This window comes from Lissotriton vulgaris, chromosome 8, assembly GCF_964263255.1.
Source record: "Lissotriton vulgaris chromosome 8, aLisVul1.2, whole genome shotgun sequence".
Lineage (NCBI taxonomy): Eukaryota > Metazoa > Chordata > Amphibia > Caudata > Salamandridae > Lissotriton > Lissotriton vulgaris.
This window is the reverse complement of record NC_141696.1, coordinates 1,422,000,322-1,422,027,272: the sequence shown is the minus strand read 5'-3', so window position 1 is coordinate 1,422,027,272 and position 26,951 is coordinate 1,422,000,322.

The following is a 26,951-nucleotide window of genomic DNA, read 5'->3' as shown; positions in this document are numbered from 1 at the left end:
TTGCACATTGCCTCCAGGATAAGCCTGGCTGCTCGTGCCATGCTACCAAGGGGGTGAGCAGGGGTTATCTTTGGCGTGTAACTCCTTTGCCCTGACTTGAGTGGTGGTTTCTGCCTGGCTTAGGCGCGAGCCCTAGCCTACCAGAAATCCCATTTCTAACAGTTATCATATGCAACCTGGTCCATATTATCATCCATATCCCTCAAATAAATTACTTTAATGGGAATGGACAAATAGTCCTCTGATTTAGAAACCTTCTGGGGGGAAGGGCCTGAAACCAGGTAATTGGCACAGACTGGCGGCTGGTGGATTTTGAAAGTGGTGTGGCAAAAAATGGTATTGTAGTACACGAGCGAGCAATCGAAGCGAGCAAGCCCGAACTGAAAAAGGAGGGCGCAGAGGTTTTTCCCCACAAGAAAATGTTGCACAAAATGGATTCAAATGGTGGCTTTTTACACCACATATTTACTGAAAATCCTGAATGTGGACACTGCACAGACTTCTCCTTGCCCCCTCATGAAAATGTGGCCAGGTCCACTAGCAGTATAAGATTTAGCTCACATTTCATACAATGGCTCTGTCTTAATTGATGTGCTTTCCCATAGCGCAAGGGTGACCTGTCAGAGTTTACTACTATGCAAAGAAGAGCACATCTTTTTACCTCAGTTGAGCATACTACTATCTCGGTCTTCACCAAGCGTTCACAATTGAGGGTGTGCATGGGTGCTGCTCAAGACAATGCTCCTGAAATATGAATATATTATGGCCCCAGGTGGGTCCAACAAAGTACATGAGGACTGTACCATTCAGGTTTTCAAGATAACCGCTAAATAATCCCCATTTCATGTATATACATTTATCCCAAGTGGATAACCTGAAAACATAGCATGGATTTGCCCTTCTGAGCCCAATGTTGGTCTATGGTACTAACAGTTGGGACTACCAGCTTGTTGCATCATACAGATCAAACTTACTTTATCTAGGGTGGCAAAGTCCCTGCACCAGCCCTTCAATTTCTCAGTACAACAATCCTCCCACAAAACGATCAATGCTGCCTTATGCCTGTGTACCGGAAGTCAGTCACCCCCACCGTGCAGTGCTGCTGGATCCGCTGCGGCCTGGCTTCTGTTCTGACAGAGGGCCCCCAACAACTACTGCACGGAAACAAAGTCACTCACCCCCCCCAGCCTGGCGTCACGTCAGTCAGTATTAGTAATTATCGTAGCAAAGCTGCCTAAGCAGGCAGCAGACGCACTGTGGCACAGTGACAAAAAAACACTAAAATGAAGTTACAAGTTAACGGTGCCGCTTTGTCACAGCAAAGCAGCCCAAGCAGGCAGCAGAGTGAGCAGACGCAGAGACAAAAACAATATATAAAGTTCAAGTTCTTACAACACACAACAGTGCCCCTATTTGCGTGCTTACACTACAAATCCTATTTAGCTTAATAAGTTATGGATTAAGATATAATACATCAGGCAATTGGAATCTGCTGGTTTATTTTCCATTTCTTGCTGCGAGGATGTATTTCTCGCAGTTAATGGCATGGAGGAGAAGGGCTCCATTAACTAAGGCCTCGACGAGGGCAGAATGCGCTGGCCGCTGCGAGACCTCGAGGAGATATGTAGCCTTGCACTTTGCCACACATATGGTGCCGGCGCTGTATGTTCCTACACATGTGTTGCCCACTATAATTATTTAATTAGGACCAGGAGGATGTTGTGGGGGTGAGTCACGACTCCCGGACCCCACAACATTACTATAACAAGGACAGCAGCTGAAAAGTGTCTGTAGTCCTTCATTTCACTCATTCATTTCTAAACCTGTGGCCCTTGTATTGAATTAAAATTATCCCAACGAGGTATGACGTCTTGTTTCTGTGTTTCAGCGAACCGGATATGTTCGGAATTCCCTTTGATGCGCACGTCTACCTCGTTTTCGTGTTTCCTGTCCACAACAGGAAAACGAGGTAGACGCGCGCATCAAAGGGAATTCCGAACATATCCGGTTCGCTGAAACACAGAAACAAGACGTCATACCTTGTTGGGATAATTTTAATTCAATACAAGAACCACAACCACTGGAATAAAGATCAGGATAATACATAGAAAACAGCAACGGGAGAATAGAAAGCAGTACATCCCTTTGGCAAGTCACACAAAGGCGAATTATAAGACCAAAGAGAAGAGTGTGACAGGCCTGACATTTTCGGCTTTCCATTAACCAATGCTGCCCTGAACAAGAAAAGGGAGATCTAACAAACCGGAAGTCAATATCCTGACATAAATCGATAATCGATTAAGGAGTAGTAAAAGGAAGGATTTAAACATTGCCACCCTTCCTTTGATAGAGGAAATGTATAAACGATGAACCCCATGAATTTTGCTGTCCTGAAGAAGGTGTTACTATATCATTGAAAGAACACCGAAACGCGTCGACGCATGGATAAATAGAACCCAACCGAAACCCAACAAGATAGCATATATACCATGATTTTGGATACTGTAATCTTTATCTTTTCTAAAATTGTATGAGGTTATCGGGTCAGGATAATACAGTAGTAGGACATTTATTACACCTACAGGTTGGAGGGGTTGTTTATTGTGATTTATTATGCACTTAGAAATTGTGGTAGCTGAATGTTTATAAGTTTTAATACTGTACATTTTATGTAACATTGTGATTATTTGGTTTAAATTCGACAATATTGTGTACGTTTTTAACAATGCCTTTCAGAAAGTGATCTGAATTTTAAACGAAGAAAAAATATCCTAATAAAATACAGAGAGTGTAAACGTCATATTTTCGTGTTGGCTTGATACATAATGAAAACTGTGTTGCTCTAAGGATCGGTGTGTATGATAGACAAGAGTGTGAAGAAAAGCGTATACAGTCCAGTGATCCCTTTTTGACTCAAAGAGTAGACTTCTCCCCTGAAATTTTTTTGAAATTTTTAGGAAACTTTTTCTAAAATGCCGCAGATCCTTATAGGGCATTTATGAAATATTTCAGTACTTTCATGGTGCACCATGGAAGTCTGGCCTTTCCTCGGAGTAAATCTCATTTTCAAATGTCTTAAGTCATAAATTACTGTCACCACACCAAGGTCATATTTTTTTTAATTGGAGAGCCGCTCATGCCTAGGAGTACATTCAATATAACAGTGACAGAAATTTACAATGGATACTTCAGCCACAGTCATGGATACCTCCTGTAGACAAGGGTTGGCATTGTGCCATTGACAGCCCCTGTAAAATGGGTACAGGAAATCTTATGACAAGAGTTATATCAAATATCAGTTCCAAATTTTGCTATAGATCCACACCACATGCTTTCAGCCAGGTGAGGCGGTACGTTTTCAGGGTACCTGCCACTGGGTATGACTGGGTTACTGGTTTCTCAGTTAGACAGTTCGAGTCCCCACAGCCAACAATGGTATTTTCATAGAAGCATGTCAAGGCCTGCAGTTTTCAATAGGTAACCCCTCCCATCCATATGCTATTAGTACCCTTGTCCATTAGGCAAGAGTAATCTCCTGCATGCCAGACCAGCATCACACTTGCATGCATTACACACATACAATCACACATACACATTCTCTCACACACATTCTCACTATATCTCTTGCACTTTCATACCTTTGTACGCTGTCACACTCATGCACACACTGCCACTCACACTTCCATTAGTCAATCTGCTTTTATTGTGTTAGAAAAGCTTGCCCTTCTGCTTTTGCTAAACCTGCTTGCCTTTTAGTAAAGCTTTATAAAAACGCATTCTCTATACGATATTCAAAAATGATAATATATTGCCTTGTCAATGTTTGCTGCAAGTATGAGGTGAACTGAAAAGTGCACTTCCTTAAAATAGCTGTACGGGGCTTATATTTTGTTTAACATGTGTATCAAGCAGTTACAGTATTGGAAATTTACTAATCCACATTCTAACATGTAATATCACAGCATCCAACTGATGCTATGAAATGTTTGACTTCTTCCGCAACCATGGATTTAATCCAGTAAGACTTTGCATTAAGGGTTTTTGAGTCCCAACTTGCAATGTAAATAAACAATATGTATCTCTGAAAAAATCATTGTGTTGAATGGATAGCCAGGAATAGCTGAAGGTGTCACACAATCCTCAATCCAGCACCATACCCCAAAACCTCAGGCCTTGTCTCCCTCCTTATGCCATCCCACATTCTCAGTTTTTCTCCTCTCTTGCACCAGCCTCGTTGAAGATGGAATTTAGTAGGTATCTAGTACCATGGAATGAGATGGTATTCTGTTAGTGCTTTTGTAGAAAAATGTGTATATTCATATGAGTTGTGTAATTGTTATAAGTGCAGAGTAAGAGGTGTGCTCATGTAAGTGCTGGGTATGGTGAGTAGTGAGAGTGTGTGGCGAGTGCGTGCATCATGAGTGATACAAGTGTCGGGTGAAAAATGTGCCTATTTGAGTGTCCAGTTAGCTCCATGAATGCAATGAGAGAGGAGGGCCCATCTGAGTGTTGGGTGAGAGGTGTGTGTGCAGAGTGAGAGGAGTGAGTAGAGGGTGGTGTGAGTGGTGTAAATGAAGGTTGAGTGTTGTTCCTGTTTGTGGTGCAGAATGATCAGCGGGAGTGAAGATTAGCAGTGAGAGTGACTGGTGAGTGCATGGTGAGAGAGTTAGTGCAGAGTTCCAACAGACTATTGAAGCTGTGTGCAGGCACGATGAACAGAGTGCCTGTATGAATGCAGGCTGATAGGTTTGTCGGTGTGAGTGCAGGGTGAGAGGAGGAAGTGCAGGGTGAGTGGTGTGACTCCAGGTTGAGTGCTGTGTTTGTTTGTGTGGTGTGATATAAAGGGTGAGTGCTGTACCCATGTGAGTGAAGAGATGAGTGAAGATGTGCATGAAGATGTGAATGAAGGGTGAGCTATGAGATGATTGAGTGCCTATGTGAGTGCACAGTGAGCAATGTAAAAGTATGAGAGTAGGTTGAGAGGAGTGACTGCAGGGTAAGTGATGTGACATATGAGTTTGAGTGCGGGTGAAGGTGCAGAGTGGGAGGAATGAATGCATAGTGAGCGATGTGGTTGTTTGAGTGAGATTACAAAGTGAGCAGTGAGAGTGACAGGTTAGTGACGTGTCACGAGTGCAGGGTGAATAGTGTGCTCATGTAAGTGAATGGTGAAAAGCATGAGTGCATGGTGAGCGGTGTGAGTGCAGTGAAATCACTGTAAGTGCAAGATGATCGGTGTTCTCGGGTGAGTGCAGGATAAAAGGAGGATGAACAGTGTGAGTGTAAGGTAACAGCGTGAGTGCATTGTGATCACTGGGTGTAGGGTGAGAAGGGTGCCATGTGTGTGCAGGGTAAGGAGTGTGCTCATGTGAGTGCAAGGAATGAGGTGGGTGAATGGTGTGAGTGCATGGTGAGCAGTGTGAGAGCAGTGTCATCGCTGTGAGTGCAGGGTGAGCATGAAACTGAAGGGTGAGTGATGGGAATGAGAAGTGAGTTGCTGAATGCAGGATGTATGCACAGACACCTGGAGTAACTCAGCATTCTATTGACTGTGGCATAGGGTTTCAGATATGTTTAACTATCGCTATAATGGCATCAATCAGAGATGAAAGGTAGAAGAAATAAATAATGTGCTGATCCTGCAAAAAACTTTCAGTCTCCTGATTAGGGTTCCCAGCTGATCCGATTTCTACCGGCACTGGTATTTTGATGTTCCAGTCAGTACAAAAAATAAGCAAAATCAACTAAAGTTGGTATTTTGTAGCACTTATCTGTGCATACTTGTAACCTTTAAGTGCTACATATACAAATAGAAAGCACTTTTGAATGTGCTCGAGGCCTGCAGTAACGATTCATGACTAATAATTATACTTTAAGTTTAATTAAAAAAAAGGAAACAAAGACAGAAAAGTAATGTGACAATTGAAAGCAACAATTTTATTTCCTGCCCTATATAGTTTCAAGGTGAGGCCTTTGCAAGTCCCTTTAAACAGCAACAAATGGCCACTAGTTTTCTTTTAGAAAGGTGACATCCCTACTCCTGAGATGCCTTCTCACTAAATGCATTCTCCCACTGTGGCAGTAAAAATAAAATACAAATGTAAGGAATAGCGAATAGGTAAAGTGGGGACCCAAGCGGCACTTGAACCAGAGATCAAAACAAATAAAGCCTCAGGTGTGGCAGAGCTAAGACTTCACCACCCCCTTTTGTACCGCTTTTGGCCGCCATAAGTGTGGCAGGGTATGTTCAGACGTGAGTCCCTTGCTCACTTTGCCACTGGATTCAAGCAAGCCGGGCTGAAGACGGCTGGAATGCCAGAAACCGGTCCTCGGAAGCTTGTTTCTGGTCCAGGGAAGACATGGCTTGGCAGTTCGGGCTGGACTGTTCCCATGAGGCACAGGGTCAGATTGATTTGCATATAGCCATGTCTGAACTGGGGTGGCAGAGTGGGCTAAAGAACGGTGATGGATTAAACCCAGATCTTTTGACTGGGTGTGAGTGTTTGATTGATTCATATGCTCCGTCCATCACCACCCCCTTTTGTACTGCTTTTGGCCGCCATAAGTGTGGCAGGGTATGCTCAGACGTGAGTCCCTTGCTCACTTTGCCACTGGATTCAAGCAAGCCGGGCTGAAGACGGCTGGAATGCCAGAAACCGGTCCTCGTAAACTTGTTTCCGGTCCAGGGAAGACATGGCTTGGCAGTTCGGGCTGGACTGTTCCCATGAGGCACAGGGTCAGACTGATTTGCATATAGCCATGTCTGAACTGGGGTGGCAGAGTTGGCTAAAGAACGGTGATGGATTAAACCCAGATCTTTTGACTGGGTGTGAGTGTTTGATTGATTCAGATGCACCGTCCATCACCACCCCCTTTTGTACCTGCTGAGCCCACAGCAGCTCAAGCTGCAGCAGCCCGGGGTGAGACACTCAACATGAGGGTTGCTAAATTCCTTTTAGCCCAATGACCATTGCACCCCTGACAATATATTATGAAGGACTGCAATAAAACTGTGAAAATAGTATATGCAGACAATAACTATATCAGCATAATTTATTCTAAAAGCTTACTTATCGTGACTACGGGCCCGATTCACAGAATGAACTTAAGACTCAATCCTAAACCTACTACTTTTGGCATTCACAGAATGAACTTACTGCTTTTGGCATTCACAGAATGAACTTACTACTTTTGGTATTCACAGAAGTTAGGATTTTGTCTTAAATTTGTCTTAAGACAAACTTAAGACAGACTTAAGACAAACTTAAGACAAAATCCTAACTTCTATGAATACCAAAAGTAGTAAGTTCATTCTGTGAATGCAAAAAGTAGTAAGTGCATTCTGTGAATACCAAATTAGTAGTAAATTTAGGATTAAGTTTTAAATTCATTCTGTGAATCGGGCCCTACGTGCGTCAAGAAGAGAGGGCTTGTTGCTTGCAGCCAAGACTATTATGCCTGCAGAGGGCTACTGATTGGCTAGTTCCTTTATGCTATAATTTAAAAGTTGTTTTCCTGATGCTATATGGGAAAAGTAGTTTGTTTATCTTGCCTGCTATGCAGATTAAGCAACGAAAGAAATACATAATAAGAGCCTCTGGTCTTGTAATAAAATCTCCCAGGTGCAGGCCTGATTTCCCAGATGATTGTACACTAAGCATTGGGAACCCCCTCACTGACACACCCGCCATAGTATCAGACAAATCGCATTTGCAACCTTCTTATCTTATCTCCTGTCCATTGTTTAGTCTTGAATGAACGTCAGGCGTCGCACTCACATTGCTCCTGTGCACTCAAGCAGTACAATAGATGTGTCACCCGCACACTCATATGCTCGTCCATTAGCGCTGTGTACCCGAAGCACAGGCGTAATGGGTTTCCACGGACAGTAATTAGCGTTCTCGCAGTATTCTCTGTTCAAAGAGAACCAGCACAAGTCCGGATTTATCTGGGCACTGCAGCGCTATCCGGACATAATTATATAGACAGATGGAGTATATAGTTGCATTGTACAGATGAAGCTGCAACATATAATTTATAGTGAATTAAAATGGTGGAAGCAACCAGCTATTGTAAAAAAGCAAAAGCTGCAGGCAGACTTGCATTGCTAAATCACGAGTTACAAGGAGCAAAATATGACGCTCCTTCATAGTGCTTCTCTCAAATGTAGCCACTCCTACATTATTGCTATAGAAAAAGTCATAAGGATGAATAAGCAGGCAGAGGGCTCTGGCAGATCAGTTTTTAACGGAGGAACCTTTTTTTCTTCCTCCTTTTTCATCACACGATTTCGTTTCTTCTTTCTTTTTTTCCACTTCTTTTTCATGTATTGGCCTACACCGAATCCTCTCGGCTGCTATATACAGCGTGGCTTGGCGACAGGGATCCATATCTGATAACCATCACTCAGGGTTTCCCTGATTGCTCTGATTTGGGGGAGGGGGGCTCAGGAGGGGTGGAGGGTTAACTGTACTGTGGTGGAGGGATCAATGACACTTGTTCTCACTTTATTGGTCTAAGTCAGGGGTCTCCAAACCGGTCCTGGAGGGCCGGATCCATGCCAGATTTTTTGGATATCCCCATTGAGATACATGTAGTAATTTTAAAAATCTGGCATGGATCCGTCCCTCCAGGACCGGTTTGGAGACCCCTGGTCTAAGTCAACGTGAAGCTATATTGTAAGTTAGCGTATGAAATTATAACATTCATGGAAGGGTAATTAAGAGAATCAAAAGGACAAAAAAAAGAGAAAGAACTGAGCAAACGGAGGGGCATATTATCAGGAACGGCGTTAAAATTATCGCCGCTTTAGCGACAGGAAACTGCCACTAAAGGGGCGATAATGGGATTGATAATATGCCCTTGAGAATTCCAATAGTAGCCCAGGTTCACACCAGAACCTGGTCCATTCTGAAATAACTTCTATGCACACTTTGTTTGGGCTAACATAAACTTTTTCTTAAACCTTTACTGTTTGGTTTCCTGTTAGTTACTGCACTACTAAATACGAAAGTATTCCATCCGAGGCTTACTTTGCCATCAAATCATACTCTGTTGAATATGCAGGCTAAATTCGGATGTCATCTGAGGACAAACTGTGACTTATATCATCCTTCTCATCACCACTATGTTGTCTAACCACTTTCAACAAAAGTTCCAATTAGGTATTCATTGACTCCTTAGCTTCTTGAGTAGTTTGACTAATCTTTAACTAGTTAATCTCCTTTAGTGGGTGCCGCTCGCAGCCTTTGGAGTTGGGATTCCAGCATCGGACTTTGGCTTTTAACTTTTCCCCCGGACTGCCCTGCAATTTGAGCCTGATTACAAAGGATCTCTACACCTCGGGGCTTTCACCGCCACTGCTGCCGGGGCAGGGACTGCGAGACCCAGGGTGCATAGCGCTTCACCATCACAGTGCACCTGGTGTCTCTTCCCGCCCCCAACTCCCTCATTTAAGCACACCCACAGCTGCGCACACAGGACCCAGCCCGGGGCGAAGCCCGGGCAAAGGGCGGGCCGTTTTGAGGCCGTTAGAGGACAGGAGATACCACCCCCCTAAGTTTTTGCTCAGCAGGACACCTACATTTTAAATTTTTGCCTGGTTACCCTGGAGTACGGCATGATCAACATGACAACTAGAGAAACAAGAAGCAAGGCGGCCACCATGGTAACAGGTACTCTGGACAGTTTTCTTGCTAAGGCTAATACTGTGGTAAACAAGGGTCTCACAGTCCTAGAAAAACAAATAGCAGAAGGGATGGAAAGCTCGCACCTAGTTTCCCCAGAGTCATCCTCGAATGCTAAATCGTCACAACTGCTGGATGCTACCCACTCATCACTTGTGGATAGCATTGAGCAAACTATAGAGTCAGTTCTGCAGCAGTTGAGGACACCATCTAACTCACATATGGATCTAGACCCAGCTCATACCATAGTTGAGGCGACATCTTCCCCGATTCCACAGATAGTTTCAACTAGGGATATGGGGAATGTTTCTACTGCAACTGATCACAAGGGTCTTCGAGAGGGTGCTGTCCCGAAACGGAAAAGATCGAGGAAGTCCAAAGGTGCTAAAAGGGCTAAAGTAAATTCCATTTCAGACACCGCTAATGACAGCACGGATTCCCCAGGAACATCTTCCGCCGTGAGCATCACCGAAACGGCGAGCCCTGTACTCCCTGTCTCCAACCATATACCTCCGCATACTGGTCCGTTCGTCTTTGGAGGGGGACTCTCAAACACCTCGGAGCACATTATCTGCTCAATCACTGACATTATTAAAAATCTTTTGGATCCCACTAAATCTGTGTGGATTTGGGCTAATTTCTCATTAAAATCAAGGGCTCTAGGTTGGTTAATTAGTCCGTCTATTTCATCTAGCTTGGGGAGTGCCGATTCGTAAATTTTAGTTATGTACTCTTTTGAACTTACTAATTTCCCCCATCTTACCCTGCGTCTATTGTTGCATAAAACCAAATTCCTCATGTCTTCACTGGGGTCAGTAGATTACAACCCTGCTCCAGGAGCAGGGTGAGCCATATGTAATCAAAGGGCATTATGGTCGCTATCTGATCTTTCTATTAGCCTAAATACCTGGACCTTGGACCACAAGCCTGTATCTACAAATATGTAGTCCAGGCGCGATTCATGGTCCTTCCTATTGACGGTACACGCTGAAGGGGTATCAGGTGGAGTACGACCATTACAAGCCCTCAGGGCAAAGTTCAGAGTCAGGGACATAATCTGCACAGCTAGAGGGGACCATGATTTTGGATAGGGGGATTGGCATGGAGGAATCCCCCAATAATCGTCTTCAGCAGTTAGGGCACCCTCCTTCAACCCTTCCAGGGGTTCGAAGTGACAGTTAAAGTCTCCCCCCACCAACATCTTGCAATCTGAGGGAAGTTGCCCCAAAAATGATGATAAATCATCCAAAGTAGGTGATTCCATGGACGCACTGACTGGGCGCGAGTACACATTGACAATCGCCAGATTAAAGGCGTTAGGCCATTTAAGAAGAACACATTGTATGTCCTCCAAAAAAGTTGGTATTATCTCTGCACTACAACCAATATGACTGGCCACCCAGACAGCGAGTCCACTGGAAGGCTTCCCCTTGCATCTCTAATGAGATGCAAAGGGGGCGTTCCTGAGAAAAATAATAGGAGAAATGTTGTTAAGCGGCATTTTTCCTATTATCAAGGATTTCGCTAAACCTGTTAGTGATTAAAAAAAAGCAGCGCTAACCGCAGTTAGCACTGCTTTTTTTACACCTCGTATTTTCCTGACTTAGCCATGATATCCTATGGAAGGTGGATATCATGGCTAAGTTTGTGAGCCCCTATCATCAAACTAACCCAAACTTCGAGAGATTATCGTTGGTTTTCCAGCGATAATCTCTCAATTGGCAGTTAGCGTGAGGATTTTTATCACTACTGAGATAAACCTTGCTAATAGCAAGTTATCTCTGCGATAATTTCTGGCGATGCTTAGCGTTAAAGAATTTCTTGCTAAGCATCGTTAGTGGTAAATATTGCTAAACGTTGGTAATATGCCCCTATATTTTCTAAAGTTGTAAGGAGAGTTTCTTTAAGGCTGTAAACAGGGGTAATGGGGATGGGGAAATTGGTCCAGGTGTGTTAGGGGTAGCGTCAATGTTTTGATCCGGCTTATCGGCAACCGAGGGACTTTAATACCTCAGCCATGCAGATCTTTTCAGGACAAGGGGACAGGTGAAGTGACCCTACAGAATAAAAACAAGGAACTTAGAACTGGGACCTAATAGGTTACCCAGGCATGAAGTTTGCACAACAAATGGCTGGAGTAATGTATTAAACCCACCTCATCAATCTTGCAATGCTCTATAGGAGTCCATAACCTGGTTACACCAATGCCTGCATGTATATATTGTCTTAGAACCATGGTGGAACTATATCTACTATTTACTCTTTTGGTGCTTGTAATCACTTTCATATGCTTCTGTCTACTGATTATCGCAGCACATGAATTCATTACAAAAATAGCATTGGTTCCATAAATATACTAAAAAAACACCCCATTTTGTATTCTCTGTATATTTGCCTGAGAACAAGAGTGCACGAGTGACTGAGCGAGAAAGTTCTAATCTGTTACCACAATCCCTCAAGGGTCAGGGTTGTCATGTTCAGTGGTTACCAGAAACCAGTTGCTCCCTGTTCGGGTTAGGGAGGCTTGTGGTGGCACTGTGAGCTTGCTTGTCTCTTGGCCAACATAACCTGCGGGATGCTTGGAATCAGTCCAGGCACTGCACCTAAAGTTTATGTTGTCCACAAACGTGTACGTCCTATGGATTATTGAGAACTACACGACATGGCACTGGTTGGTTTTTTAATTACTGATATATCTGAGTAGTTTAATCGTACCTTCTCAGGCACTCCTACTCACCTCAAACCGGAGACATCTGTGGTGATAGGGAAATCTGCTTCTGCTGAGCAGGTAACACCTTATGTATTGACTGTTAGTTATTCAAGCTTGAAGGATAAAAACTTCCCACATTATGCTTCCCCATCTTCATAATTTCACTTACTAATTTTCTTTTTCTTCGAACAATGTCTGAAAATGGAGAAAACGTTGAGGAAAGGGAATTTAAACATAGAAGAGAATTGCAGACATGCAGTTACTCTCCAAATAATAAACGTTGGACTTGCGGCTGCGGATGGAGATGTTACCTTCGTAGTTGATGTCCATGAAGCACTCAAGACAGAGGTATTCTTTTCCTGGGTTAAATTCCTGGCTGAAAATTATTGTACACAAATGTTTCATGCCTATTTTGAGAATGAAACACCAGAGGAATACACTCCATATGAAGACATAGAAATTCATCACTCTTACCAAGAGCATATTACTTGGTATAGAGGTGCCCCTCCACACACTACAGAAAATGTTGGACCCGGTCTCCTCATCAACCAAAGAGTAACATGGCCGGTCTTAGCTGCATATTCACCGCATCCTGACACTAACAATTTAACTGCAGCAGAAATGTGTACACTATACAGAGATTTAGGGAATAAATGTAGAAATCTCACACAATTCATAATGCAAACACTCACAGTTAATCCCGCATGGGCTGCTCAGGCTGCTCAACCACAACTGGCTACCACAGGTATTGGCCCACAAACACTGAATGCTGTTATGGGACAGATATGCACCAGTGGGAGCAAATTCCGTTCTGAATAGCACAAAAACAAGCCAGCTTGAAGCAGTATTTTACTATAAGGGCTTGCAGGAAAAACACTGATACTGATTATTTGCTTGTCGATGGGGATGGCTACTCTGGTGGAAGACTGCACCACTTGGGGTACAATCTTTGCTGCCGTTTATACCGGAACTCATGGTATCCCGGCACTGGCTGTTTTACCGGATATATTGAAGCAGCTTATAAATGAGTACGGAGCAGCACCTGCCCTTGACCTACAGATGAAACTGATGTTCAATGTTGCCGCTGGATCTACAATTATGTTTAACATAAAGGGGGGCAGTTGCGTTAGTTATTTGCCAATTCTTGAGGGATTTCACTTCTGAACAACAGGAGCGGGAATACCTACAATTATCAAAGAAACCTATGAAATGCTAGATACAGATAATTTGGGAACCAGACCTGGGAAACCATCAGTTAAGAGTAATTCTAAAAATGATAACGCTAAGCAGGTCCACAACTCCTTGACAAAGAAGAAGCAGGATATTAAACAAGAAAATAAAGGCAAGCAAAGATCACAGTGTGGGTCTCCTCAGCAGGAAGCCACTGAAAAAATATATAATCTTTGAAATCATTACGACATTAGAAAGCCTGACAGGTATCAGGATACTGATATACATTCCTCTTGTTCTTTCAGGAGTCATCCAATACACATTCCCAGAGAGGTGGCTGGTCAGAGTGCTGATCGGAGGAGCACGTGAAGTCGAAGAAGGAATCACAATACTTGGTCAACTACATCATTAAGAAAGAAGAAAAAGCAAAGAGTAACAAACCTCAATTCAAAAACAAGAAGGTGCCTGGGATTGAAACAAGACATGCCCAGGCTACGGAGGACTCTGCTTCTGAAAGGGAAATGGGCAGTGATGATGCTGGACAGCCTGGCAGAATTCACAATAGCACGCCAGAACCTAATAAAGTATCTGCCGGCAGTAACGCTGAGTGAGCAGCATATCACAGTAGAAACAACTGATACTAGGGTAAGTGTTCCTCATTGTTTATACAAAATTACACTCCAATTGGAGGGGAACATATCCATAAACATCAAAGCTCTGTTTTGGGAGCACTTAACATATGGTTACGATATTCTTTTGGCTGAAAAAGACTGGCCACCTGAGTTTGTATTGGACTACCCAAACTAGGAAATGGTAACTTTACCAATTTTTTCTGGCGTTTTTCCAGAATCAGTTAACATTCGTATACCAAGAAGTGGGTGTTAGCACTAAGTCTTGCATTATACTGCATTCATGTTGGGTGGGATGATGAGTCACCTCATCATGAAATCCCATTGAAATCAACTCCTCAACCGCAGAGACAATAACCAATTAAACATGAAGTTAAAAAGAAGTTAGGGAAATTCTAGAACAACTTGAATACAAAGTATAATAGAAGTTTGCACCTCATCGATGAATAATCCTTTGTTGACATTTCATGGAATCTAATATTAGATTACAGACATTTAAACACAGCTACTCGCACTTTTGTAGTATAAAATTCACACAGTGCCTCACTAATGAACAACGTAGTGCAGAAAAAGTACGAAACAACACTAGATTTCTCAAATGGATTTTACTACAACAATAAGCAGATATTTGACAGCATTTACAATGCTAGGCTCATTGGGGCGAGTTTGTTGACTGCCTCAAAGGTATAAGAATAGCCCTGGGCTGTTTTCAAACAGAGTGACAAGAGGTACTTTAAAAGTTTGATGAGAAGGCAATGTCCAATGTAGATGATATCTAACTGATTGATGATGAATTAAAGGAACACCTGGACAGAGTAGACTGCATTATTATGGGGTTTGCTCACTTGGGCAGCAAATTAAATTTCAAGAAATCGAAGATTGCCCATCTCAATGTCCTATTTTTAGGACACAAGCTGTCAAGTGAAGGCCTGGCAGGGCACATTTTGTTTGAAAAATGTGAATTGCCCCAACTTCCACTGATTCTGATTAGATTACAATCCATTTTAGGATTTTTACATTGTGGCAGAACATATATTTTGTATTGTATAGGATGGGAGACTATAAAGGAAGTGACAGATCGCGAAGGGAAGGCAATGCTGGTATTACTCGATCTCTCAGCGGCCTTTGACACCGTCCCTCACAACCGGCTCCTTTTTAGACTCCATGAGATCGGAATCAGAGGGACGGTGTTCAATTGGCTCAAGTCCTTCCTCTCGAGCGCCAACAAATGATCTGGTTACCACCTTTTTCAGCAACAGTTCCATCTCTTGATGTGGGAATGCCACAGGGATCAGTTTTAAGTCCCACTTTATTCAACGTTTATCTCTCCCCCTTGGCTGAACTAGTGGAGACCTTTGGCGCGCGTATTGTGTCCTATGCTAATGATACGCAGCTGCTCTTTACCTGCGATAAGAACTCTGATTTCGCAGGTGACTCTATCAAAAGCTGTTTAGAGGCGGTCTTCTCCTGGTTTCAGCTGAACCAGCTTAAATGTAATTCAGACAAGTCTGAAATTCTATTTTTTGGCTGCTCCCCTGATACCCAATGGAAATCCTGGTGGCCGGCAGATATGCATCCTCCTTCCTCCCCCACTGCGATCGCTAAGAATCTGGATGTCAAATTTGACAATGGTCTTACCTTTAAACCCCAGATTCTTGCCCTAGTCGGCCAATGTTTTGGCTTACTACGTATACTTAGGAAATTCCTCCCTCTATTGTCACAGGCTCATAGGAGAATTACTGTACAAGCAATGATTGGATCCAGGCTCGACTACGCCAATGTGCTCTATTTAGGTCTCCCCGAGTACCTCCTATCTCGCTTACAGACTGTTCAAAATTCTGCCGCAAGGGCCATTTTCGGCCTAAGCCGCAGATCTCACACCTCGTCCCTCCTTGATGCACTTCACTGGCTCCCGGTAAGGAAACGTATCAACTTCAAGACTTTGACCTTGACTTTTAAATCCTTGCATGGTACTGGCGCAGTCTATCTCAGGAAACATGTTCAGTTCTACCATCCTGCTAGACCGCTACGTTCAGCCACTCAAGCCCTTGCTGTCATTCCATCTGTAAAGCACTCGCGCATTGGAGGTCGCTCCTACAGAGCCTGTGCCCCGCAGCTTTGGAATAAGCTCCCATCTCTCTGAGAAAAGCTTATAATCTCCTGTCTTTCAGGAAAAGCCTTAAGACCTGGCTTTTCAGCCTCTAGTGCGCTCGGTCTCTGCTCGGTTTCTCTCTACAGATCTGTACAGCGCCGGGACACTCTGCCCGAGTAGCCGTGCAATATATAAATCACCAATAACATAACATAACATAACATAATGGGTAAAACTCTTCTAAGATTAAGTAGACCTGACTTTTCAATAACACATTTGACACAGGAACATTAAAACAATTTATGTTTCATACAAGCATATATGATAGGTTCAAAACATTTACACACATGTGTAAACATGGCAAACATGGCGATCTGCGCGGTTGCAGGACCAACCAAATATACATACATCATGTTCAACGAAAGTGATAGAGTACCTATTCAGGGATATGGAATTCCTATAGGCCGATGCCCAGGACATATTGTTTGGGGGCAAGGGCAACAAGTTTTCATGTGTATTTTGTCCTTGGTACAAGTAGGCCCAACAACCTGCAGCGCAAACCCTTGGGTTGCCAGTTTGCAGTGCCACATTATGATGTGGGGAGGGAACAGTTAAGGTCATATTTTTGTCCATATGTTAATGCTGTTAAAACCTCTATTTATGATTCATTAATTGAAAGCCTTTAATATTAGGGTGAGCGCTCTAAGTAAATGTTGTATGCTCTGACTGCACTACTGACAGTGGCTCCAGTATAAACATGGGTACACATGTTTTCAAAGTTTAGCAATATGAGGCTATATATAATGCTCCCAGAATGCTTTCTGATTTAATGCAAATATTTGCAGAAGCTTGAAAGCAAGATTGATGATTCTTTGCTTTCAAAATAAAATATTCATAAAAAATTAAAGCAAGAAAAAAAACATGTTGCTAAACTACTGTAAAATTTCAGGTACCGTTTCTTTGCAGCAACATTTAGTAACATGTGTTGATGCATGCTAGTATTTCCTAAAAATATTCATAATGAAAAATCAGTGTAACCAGTTTCACTAAGATTATGGGAAACACAAATAAACAAGCATTGGCAAAGCCAGTAGGTCTGAAACTGGTGGTGTGGTCAGCTTTTTAGTTTTGTCAATGTGTGACTTGTTTTGGGATGGTTTTTGTAAAACCTTATTGGTGTGGGAGCTGCCTTCGCCATTATAAAAAACATTGGGAAAATCAGAAATAGTTTTTTTGGTCTCAAAGAGCACACACTGCCACAGTAATTACTGGCACTGAAGAAATCTACTTTGTGTGCCGATAGGCTCCTTGTGAAAGACCAGAATGTGGTCACTCACAGTGAAGCCAGCCGATATGGAGAGACTGAGAGAGAGAACAGAGAGAAAGAGAGAGAGAATATTAATAAACACAAAAGGTCACGTCAACGACAGACCAAATTAGGGGACCAATTTTCAAAGAAGTCACACAAGTGCACTCATGGTGTATGTCCCTGCATTAAGTGCAGCTATATGGCTTTCAGGAATTCCCAAGAATTTACAGAAGTAGGACAAGAAAGAGTACTCCTAGAAAATATCTGTTAACTGCATTTTAACATGAGCAAATATGCATGTGTAGATAAGCTTATGCGAACATCTGAGTTTTCCCCATACAACCAGTGTTTTCCCAACTCTGGAAGAAGGTTTATGTCTGCCATTGTAAGGAGTAAATTACCAACATTTCTCAGTATGGGAAAAGATTAGAGAGGAGTTGGTGAAAACCCATAAAACGTGCAAGTAGTAGGTTTGCACAGACTCAAAAGGGCATTCTAACCCTGGAACAATTGCCTACCACTAGCTTCAGCCACAGTATGTAGATCTGCGTAAACATGACAACATAAGGGGATTGCAAATGTTCAAACACTACTATGGTATGAGCCTTGGCATAATCAGAGAGGCTAAATTAGAGCTCTTATATAAGGAGATTGCTGCCAACATTTGGCGCTGCACTACATGGTTTCAAATGGGCAAGTGGATTTTGTTACAGGACAAGTAGATTTATGAAGCAACCTTCCCCAAGGACAAGTAGATATTTTATTGAATTTCACACCCCTGGATTAAGTAATGGTCTCAGACCCCATAAGGCATCTTTTCACTCATTTTATGACCAATTTGTATGCTTTTAGCGAACATGTTGCAATCAAACAAATTAAAAAGGGAACAGCCTGTAAATCTCCATATCACACTAGTGATTGCTAGAGAGAATGGGATAGTCTTGAAGTGGGAGAGAGTTGACACCGTGAAGTTTGTGGGTAATATAGTCTTGAAATGAGCATTGAAGATAATGACATGTCTGGACCCAATAACAGATGATGGCATAATTAAGGCATTCAAGCAAATCTATTGGTAATTAAAAACAATCTAATATGTTTTGCAAACGGTGATCAATTGACATGTAAAGCTATCCTGGCTGATGAGGGGTAAACCCCCAAAACCGGTCCTAGGATGCTTGTTTCCTGTCCAGGGAGGACCCGGCTTGGCAGTTCGGGCTGGACTGTTCCCATGAGGTACAGGGTCAAGACTGATTTGCATATGACCTGGTCTAAACTGGGGTGGTATGGTGGGCAAAAGAATTATGGCTTTCACCCAAATTTCTTGACTCAGGGTAAATGTTTTGATTTGTTCTGCATTCTGTCTATCCACTGTGTATCTTTAGCATTTATTTTACACATCAACTCTGTTTTAATCACACAATATAACTAAACAACAGATATTAATGGCATGAAGAGATGGAATGTATACCATGTTGCACACTGAAAAATGAGAACAATTACCTTTCACTGTTGATGAAAGGCCTTCGACTGATTGGATATCCTACAAGTCACTACTTTCCAGTTCCGATACTGTTTACAACATCACCAGGTAGGCAGGTATGAAGCATTAGGAGAAGGGTTTGAGTGTGAATACTGGGAATTACCACTCAAGTTTAGATCCAGGAATGGGGAACAGAGGTTTTTATCAGTGGTTCTGAGTGAGAATGATTTAGGCTGGTCCTTGATTTGCCAGGACATTTCAGTTCATGCGGCTTGTAATGCGTCTGTTGCCATTTTGTTCTGTTATCTGAAGAGTTCTCCAGCTGTCGTGATTCATCCAGTTTTCAAGCTTCGCTCTGATGGGCGCTATGTGATGCTGAATGAACAAGACTGCTTTGAAATGGAACCCACATCACTTATCTTGTAAAGTTTAATTACATAGTTACTTGTTGCACACAAGTATTGGTTCCACCGTCCCACGCTCCCTTTGATAAATGTTTCCGACATACGCTTTGATTCTCTAAACATACTAAAAGCAATGCTTTTACAAAAGGATGTGGCCTTAAGATTTACCAGAGATACGTTTGATCTCCAGGTTGTGAGATCCTCGTCCAAGAGAGATACAGACGCTACTTCACATTAACTTCCCACTGCATTTTGAGGAAATGGTCCACATTATCTTTAACATGTCTGATACAAAGGGAAAAGTGCACTTTTTCAAATGTATTGGCTCTGGATTGGTTAGCACCTTTCAAACAGTTTTTCGAGTTATAACATTCATACACTCTGCATTAGGAAGAGTTTTTGGAGGTTTTTAGCTTGTCCTGATACTTGTGGCCAGAATTCTTATTTAAATATTTCTGCCCCACAATGGATTACTTAGTTTAAACTGGAATGGAGACAGCACTTGCTGTGCTGCTATGCCTTGAGCCATGATACACTGCTTCAGCACACCTTGGCTTTGAGAACAGAATGAGCATTGGGTCTTGACATTCAGGCTTGTGTTACCTCACTACGTACAACCTGTATTCTGCTGCCTGATTTGGAGCCATAAATTCATACGGGATTTCTGTAATTGGTTGCGCCTTTGGACACAGAGATACTAATGGACCCTTTAAAGGCCCATGGGTACAGTTGGCCCCAACATATTTCTCAACCCACCCTGGAAGGCCTTGGCTCCTGATGAATGGGATACCGGCTCTGTTGAATGCATATTGGCTGTAGTCCCTCCCTCTGCAGCTGCTGTGGGGACGGCAACAGCAATGTTGTATCTACCACTCTGAACTTATAGAAACTTGGCTTTTTCATTTGGTGGGAACTATTTGGCCCATTTTTTAAAGAATATGCATAAAAACTCATGTTTTGTTCTGCTTTTATTCTAGGCACAGTGGCTTTCTTAGTGCTCAGGGTTTCAAACAGTATATTGGCTTTGAATGGCTTTTAATGAGTAATTTTAAGGGAAGTTTGCTTTTAGATGATTTTAAAAGGGGTTTTAGGTTTTTATATTTTAATTTTTATATGGACAGCTGCCTTTTTATGTAGTTTTTAGGTTAACCCTTAGTATAAGGAGTGTGTGTTATGTGCGCCAGTAAGCCCCATGCAGCAATATGGCTCGTTTTCTTACATTATCCTCCTTTTTGGACAAAAAGATTATTTGCTGTGAACTTTGCATATATTCATGTGCGTGACAATGTTGGACGTTTGTTGGAACATTTGTTTTAGTACAACATTATTACGATGCCTCGAATACGAAGTTCAGGGCCTTAACCCATGATGTACAAATGTAGTTCTATCTTCATCCACAGGGCGACAGGGCTATCTACACATCCACAACAATGCTAATCTATGTGTACTTCACAAGGATACTTTCAATTATAAATCTGTAACAGAGGGTCCTTCTATGCTAAGGCTTTGGCAAGCAGCTGTCTGACATCTCTGTGAGGATCAACCAATCAGAGTACTCGCAGAGCGTGCTACTTACCCGTGAGGGTCTCAAGGCGCTGAGGGGAGGGGGTGCTGCTCCTGCTTGAAGAGCCATGTCTTGAGGAGTTTTCTGAGGGCGAGTAGGTCTTGGGTCTGCTGTTTGTGGGTAAGGAGGGTGTTCCAGTTCTTGGCGGCAAGGTAGGAGAAGGATCTGTCGCAGGAGGTCGTTTGTTGGATGCGGGGGACCGCTTCGAGGCCGAGGCTGACAGAGCGGAGCTGGCGGATGGGGGTGTAGAAGCTGAGTTTGCCGTTAAGGTAGGTTGGTCTGGCGTTGTGGAGTGCTTTGTGTCTGTGAGTGAGGAGCTTGAAGGTGATCCTCTTGTCAACGGGGAGCCAGTGTAGGTCTCTCAGGTGGGGGGTGATGTGGCTGCGGCAGGAGACATTGACGATCAGTCGGACGGAGGCGTTTTGGATGAGTTCTAGTTGTCGTTTGTGTTTGGCTGGGATTCCTGCGTAGAGTGTGTTGCCGTAGTCCAGTCTGCTGCTGACGAAGGCCTGTGTCACTGTTCTTCTTGTTTCAGTTGGGATCCACTTGTAGATCCTGCGGAGCACGCGGAGGGTATTGTAGCAGGAGGAGGAGACGGCGTGGACCTGCTTAGCCATTGAGAGGGAGGAGTTGAGAATGAATCCTAGGTTGCGTGCATGGTCGGTGGGTGTTGGTGCTGTTCCCAGTGTGCTCGGCCACCAGGAGTCGTCCCAGGCTGAGGGGGTGGGTCCGAGGATGAGTACCTCTATCTTGTCCGAGTTCAGCTTCAGACGGTTGCTCCTTATCTAGTCGGCGACGGCCTTCATTCCCTCGTGGAGGTTGGTTTTGGCGGTGTGTGGGTCCTTGGTGAGGAGAGGATGAGCTGGGTATCTTCGGCATAGGAGATGATGTTGAGGTCATGCTGTTGGGCCACTTGTGCGAGGGGGGCCATGTAGATGTTGAACAGCGTTGGTCTGAGGGATGAGCCCTGGGGGACACCGCATATGATGTCGGTGGCTTCGGATCGGAAGGGTGGGAGGCGGACGCTCTGGGTTCTGCCGGAGAGGAAGGACGGTCCAGTCAAGGGCCTTCTCTTGAATTCCAGCTTCTAGGAGGCGTGTCTTTAGAGTGCTATGGCAGACCGCGTCGAAGGCGGCCGACAGGTCCAGGATGATGAGGGCTGATGTTTCGCCGTTGTCTAGTTGGCGCCTGATGTCGTCTGTGGCGGCGATGAGGACTGTCTCTGTGCTGTGGTTTCATCTGAATCCGGGCTGGGATGGGTCCAAGATGTTGTTGTCTTCCAGGTGGCAGGCCAATTACATGGTGACGATTTTCTCGATGACCTTTGCCGGGAACGGGAGCAGGTAGATGGGCCTGAAGTTCTTGAGGTCCTTGGAGGTCCGCCTTAAATTTCTTGAGGAGGGCGTTGATTTCGGCTTGCTTCCAGCTTTCTGGGAATGTTGCTGTTTCAAAGGAGATGTTGATGACCTTCTGTAGTTGGGGTGCGATGGCTGCATCTGCTTTGTTGAAGACGTGGTGTGGGCACGGGTCTGACAGAGATCCTGAGTGGATGGAGTTCATGACCTTGCGTGTCTCGTTGTCGTTGACATTAGACCAGGAGGATTGGGTGGTGGTGTTCGCAGGGGAGGTGTTGAAGCTGTTGTGGATGTTAGTGATCTTGCGGTGGAAGAAGATGGCTAGTGAGTCGCCCAGTTCTTGTGAGGGCGGGATTTCATTGGCGTTGGCGCTGGGGTTGGGGAGTTCCTTTACAATTCTCTTTGCTGTCGTGTGCGTTGTTGTCCAAGCGGTCTTTGAAGGATGAGGTGGTTATATCTGCGCGTGGCGTCCTTGTGGGCTGCGTGGTTGTCCGATGTACATTCGTGGAGCCATATTTTCTCCAGTTTCCGGCATGTGCATTTAGAGGTCTGGAGCTCGTCAATGAACCAGGTGGCTCTCTTGCTGGCGTGGCTGTTGGAAGGTTTCTTAAGCGGGGCGAGCGTGTTGGGCAAGTCGTCGATCCTGATCTGAGGTTGCGGGCTGCGGCGTCTGGGTTAGTGGGGTCAGTTGGTGGGTTCTGGGTGAGGGTTGTGATCAGCTGGCCTTCGGTGACTTTGCTCCAGCAGGGGCAGAGCAGCTGTTGGGTGCGGTGGTGCGTGGTTGGTTTCTTGAAGGTGAACTGAATGCAGCGGTGGTCGGTCCAGTGGAGCTTGGTGGTGTGGTTGAAGGTGACGTGGGTGCCTGTGAAAGAAGACGGGGTCCAGCGTGTGGCCAGCGGCGTGGGTGGGTGCGGTGACAAGTTGTTTGAGGCCAAAGTTGAAGAGGTTGTCGATCAGGGTGGCGGAGTTGGCGTTGTTGTTGTTCTCGAGGTGAAAGTTCAGGTCCCCAAGGAGGATGTAATTCATGGAGGCAAGTGCATGGGTGCTGGTGAGGTTAGTGATGGCATCGCTGAACTGGGCCCTGGGTCTGGGGGTTCTGTAGATGAGAGTTCCTCTGAGGGTGGTGTTGGTGTCAGTGTGGATCTGGAAGTGCAGGTGTTCAGTGGTGTGGAGGGGGTCATCTGCGTGGGTGACGACCTTGAGAGTGGACTTGTGGACGATGGCTATTCCTCCTCCGGTTCCATTGACTCGATCCCTGCGGGTGATCTTGTAGCCGTCTGTTAGAACCGGCTGTCTCTAGTTGGCAGAGGTATACACTTCTGACAAATAGGGACACACCTTTTCTAGTCAGGGCAAGGGGATCACACCCTTTGATAACCCCTGCTCGCCCCCTCGGTAGCTTGGCAGAGCAGATAGGCTTATCTCAGAGGCTGTGTGTTAAGCATTTATGACCACATACAGTAATAAAGTGAATGCACTACAAATGGTCACGACACAGTAGTATTATAAAAATAAGTATTTTTATATAAGGCTTAGCACAAGACCAAATAACGACAAAAATGTACACAATCCTAATAAATACTCTGGGAAGGGAAAAATAGTTCAACTGTAGTTTCTTCTTTAGCACAAAGTCTTTAGTATCAAAGCAAATCTTCTTCTTGGAAACACAGTTCTTAGCAACAGGGTAACTCACACGGGAGTTACACGACGTCGAGGCAAAGTTAACCCAAAGGTTCGGCATCGACCGCGAGGAGCGCTACGTCGAACCCGGAGTCACACAGACCCCCAACAACACAGTACCTTAGGAAAATGAAGCACACGAGGATCAGTGGCGTCGGGCAATCCGGCGTCGCCTCTTCGGTGTCGATCAGGCCTCAGCAGGCGTCGTTGTCGATGATGCGGTTGCAAAGTGTGAGCAGCGCTCACGGCGTCGAGAGGGCACGAGGGTGATGCGATCAGCAGCGGTGCAGACACGAGGTCTCTTGGAGCTGGAGCCGTACTCCCACTCACTGGCGGAGCTGCTGGCGTTGGTCGGGCCCGGCGGCCGGTCGTCGAGGAAGCGGGACACTGGGGCCGTTACCCATTATGTCGAGCTGGATTCGGCGACGTCCATCAGCGTCGAGATTGCTGGTTCTTTCAGAGGTGTTGGCTTCTCGGTTCCAGCAAATAGCACTTTAAGCAGGTGAAGTCTTTTAGCCCTGTGACTTCAGCAGGAGACTGGCAATTCGAAATAAAGACATATCGAATCGAGTACACACACAGTTCCTCTCTCCTGGTTCCTTGGCAAAAATAAAGAAGCACTGCAGGATTCCCCCCAGCAAACAGCACACTGGCAGAAGGGGTAGGCAAGTCCTCAGATCAGCAGGCCTCTTGTCCTTGGTTACAGGGTTCCTTGTCAGAAGTGATCTGATTTCTTAGTTCAGGGGTCCTTCTCTTATACCCCTTTTCGGCTTTGATCCCTTTGTCCATGCCGGGGACTTTCCCAACATCCTGGGTCTGTTGTGGGTGGAGCCAGGCAGAAGCACCTGGCTTATTCACTGAGCAGGGCTGGGTCCTCAGACGCCCAGCAGGAGGTGGAGCCAGCATTGACACTAGCAGGAGCAGAGCTATCGGCCTCCTGGCAGAAGGTGGGGCTAGGATCGTCCATGGCAGGCACAGAGCCATCAGCCGCTTGGCAGGAGGTGGAGCCAGCATTGTACCAGGCAGGGCAGGCTATCAGCAACTACTCTCCCCCTACTCTCAACGCAAATGTCCCACTCATCCTACACTGACTCATCCAGACCTCTGGAGCCACCCAGCTCCTGTCACACACACGCAAGACCAGCAGAAACCAGAAATGGTTAGACAAGAAAGTAGACACTTTCTAAAAGTGCTACTTTCGAACCCAGAGTCCAAAAACCATTCACACCAACGGATGCGTAATTAAACCCCGAGTTCAGGGATACCAAACTCGACATTGCACCATGCTCCCCGAGCCAGCTAGGATCATAGCATTAATAATCCCGGCGGCCCATTCTAACCAACGGAGAGCAGGTTACCTCGCAATAGTGAAGCACGGAGATGGCTGTAGTTCACTATTAGGACATGCCAACTTGGTCAGGCGTGTCCTACCTTAGACTTACAATGCACCCTGCCCGTGGGCCTACCATAGGGGTGACTAACATGAAGTTAAGGGAAGGTTTGAGGGGCTGGCAAGTAGGTATACTTGCGCAGCCTGCGTGACAGCACTAGGCTGCACGTGGGTCTCGCAATGACCAACCCGTAGACATTCTTTTACGAGGCCGCTCCTGTGGGTGGCACAACACGTGCTGCAAGCCCACGAGCCTCAGAAAAGAACAAGGAGAACCCTACTCACATAGGAACCAGGGCACATATGTGACAAGCTGCATAGAATTGTACAATCTTGTGATCTGTGATTTGGTTTATAAACAGTTTTTGAGTACTCTCTCAAATTGATGGTGCGGCCTTTTTTGACATCCCTGCTAGCCTTTGTCTATTTGAATTGCTATTTAGCCATAGTTAAAAGATATATTTGTAGTACTAGTCCACGGGAGCCGCAAGCCCACGAGCGGCATTTGTATTTACAAGCCCCGGCACTCCTGGTGCACTAGACTAGGGACTGACAGTAAATCAAATAGGCCAAACATGGATACAATCGATACATCAATTTAACATAGGAAGCACTTGCGTTGTGGCACTGATCAGCAGTGGCACGGCGCCCAAAGCATATACCAGCAAAACATCGAAAAACAGTGGAGGCAAACAGAAAAAATGGAGGAGAGACTCAAGCCAATGATGTCAGGTCTAACACGTGTCCCCTCCAGCTGAAATGTGGGGAGAACTACCCTTGACCGAGGGAGTCCTCATCACTAAGGCGGAAAAATCTGGACAGACCATCAGCATTGGCGTGATCTGTACCAGGGCGGTGTTCCACCGTAAAGTCCATCCCCTGGAGAGAAATGGACCACCTCAACAGTTTCGGATTCTCACCCCTCATCTGCATCAACCATCTGAGGGGCCTGTGGTCTGTCTGAACCCGGAAGTGAGTCCCAAACAGGTAGGGTCTTAGCTTCTTCAGCGCCCAGACCACAGCAAATGCTTCTCTCTCTATCGCACTCCACCTCGTTTCCCTGGGAAGTAACCTCCGACTGATGAAGGCTACAAGCAAGTCTCGGCCCTCTTCATTCACCTGAGCTAGAACAGCCCCCGCGCCATGCTCTGAAGCGTCCGTCTGGACAATAAATTCTCTCGAAAAGTCGGGTGCCTGGAGTATAGGTGCTGTGCACATTGCAGTTTTCAGGGTGTCGAAGGCCGTTTGACAGGCATCAGTCCAGATCACGTTTCGTGGCTGCTTCCTGGAAGTCAGCGAAGTCAAGGGGTGCACAATGCGTAATCCTTGACAAACCTCCTGTAGTAACCCGTGAGTCCTAAGAAGGCTCTCACCTGAGTTTGGGTTTTGGGCGGCGCCCAAGCTAGGATGGTATCAATCTTGGGTTGCAGGGGGGCAACCTTGCCGCTCCCTACTTGGTGCCCCAAGTACACCACCGAACCC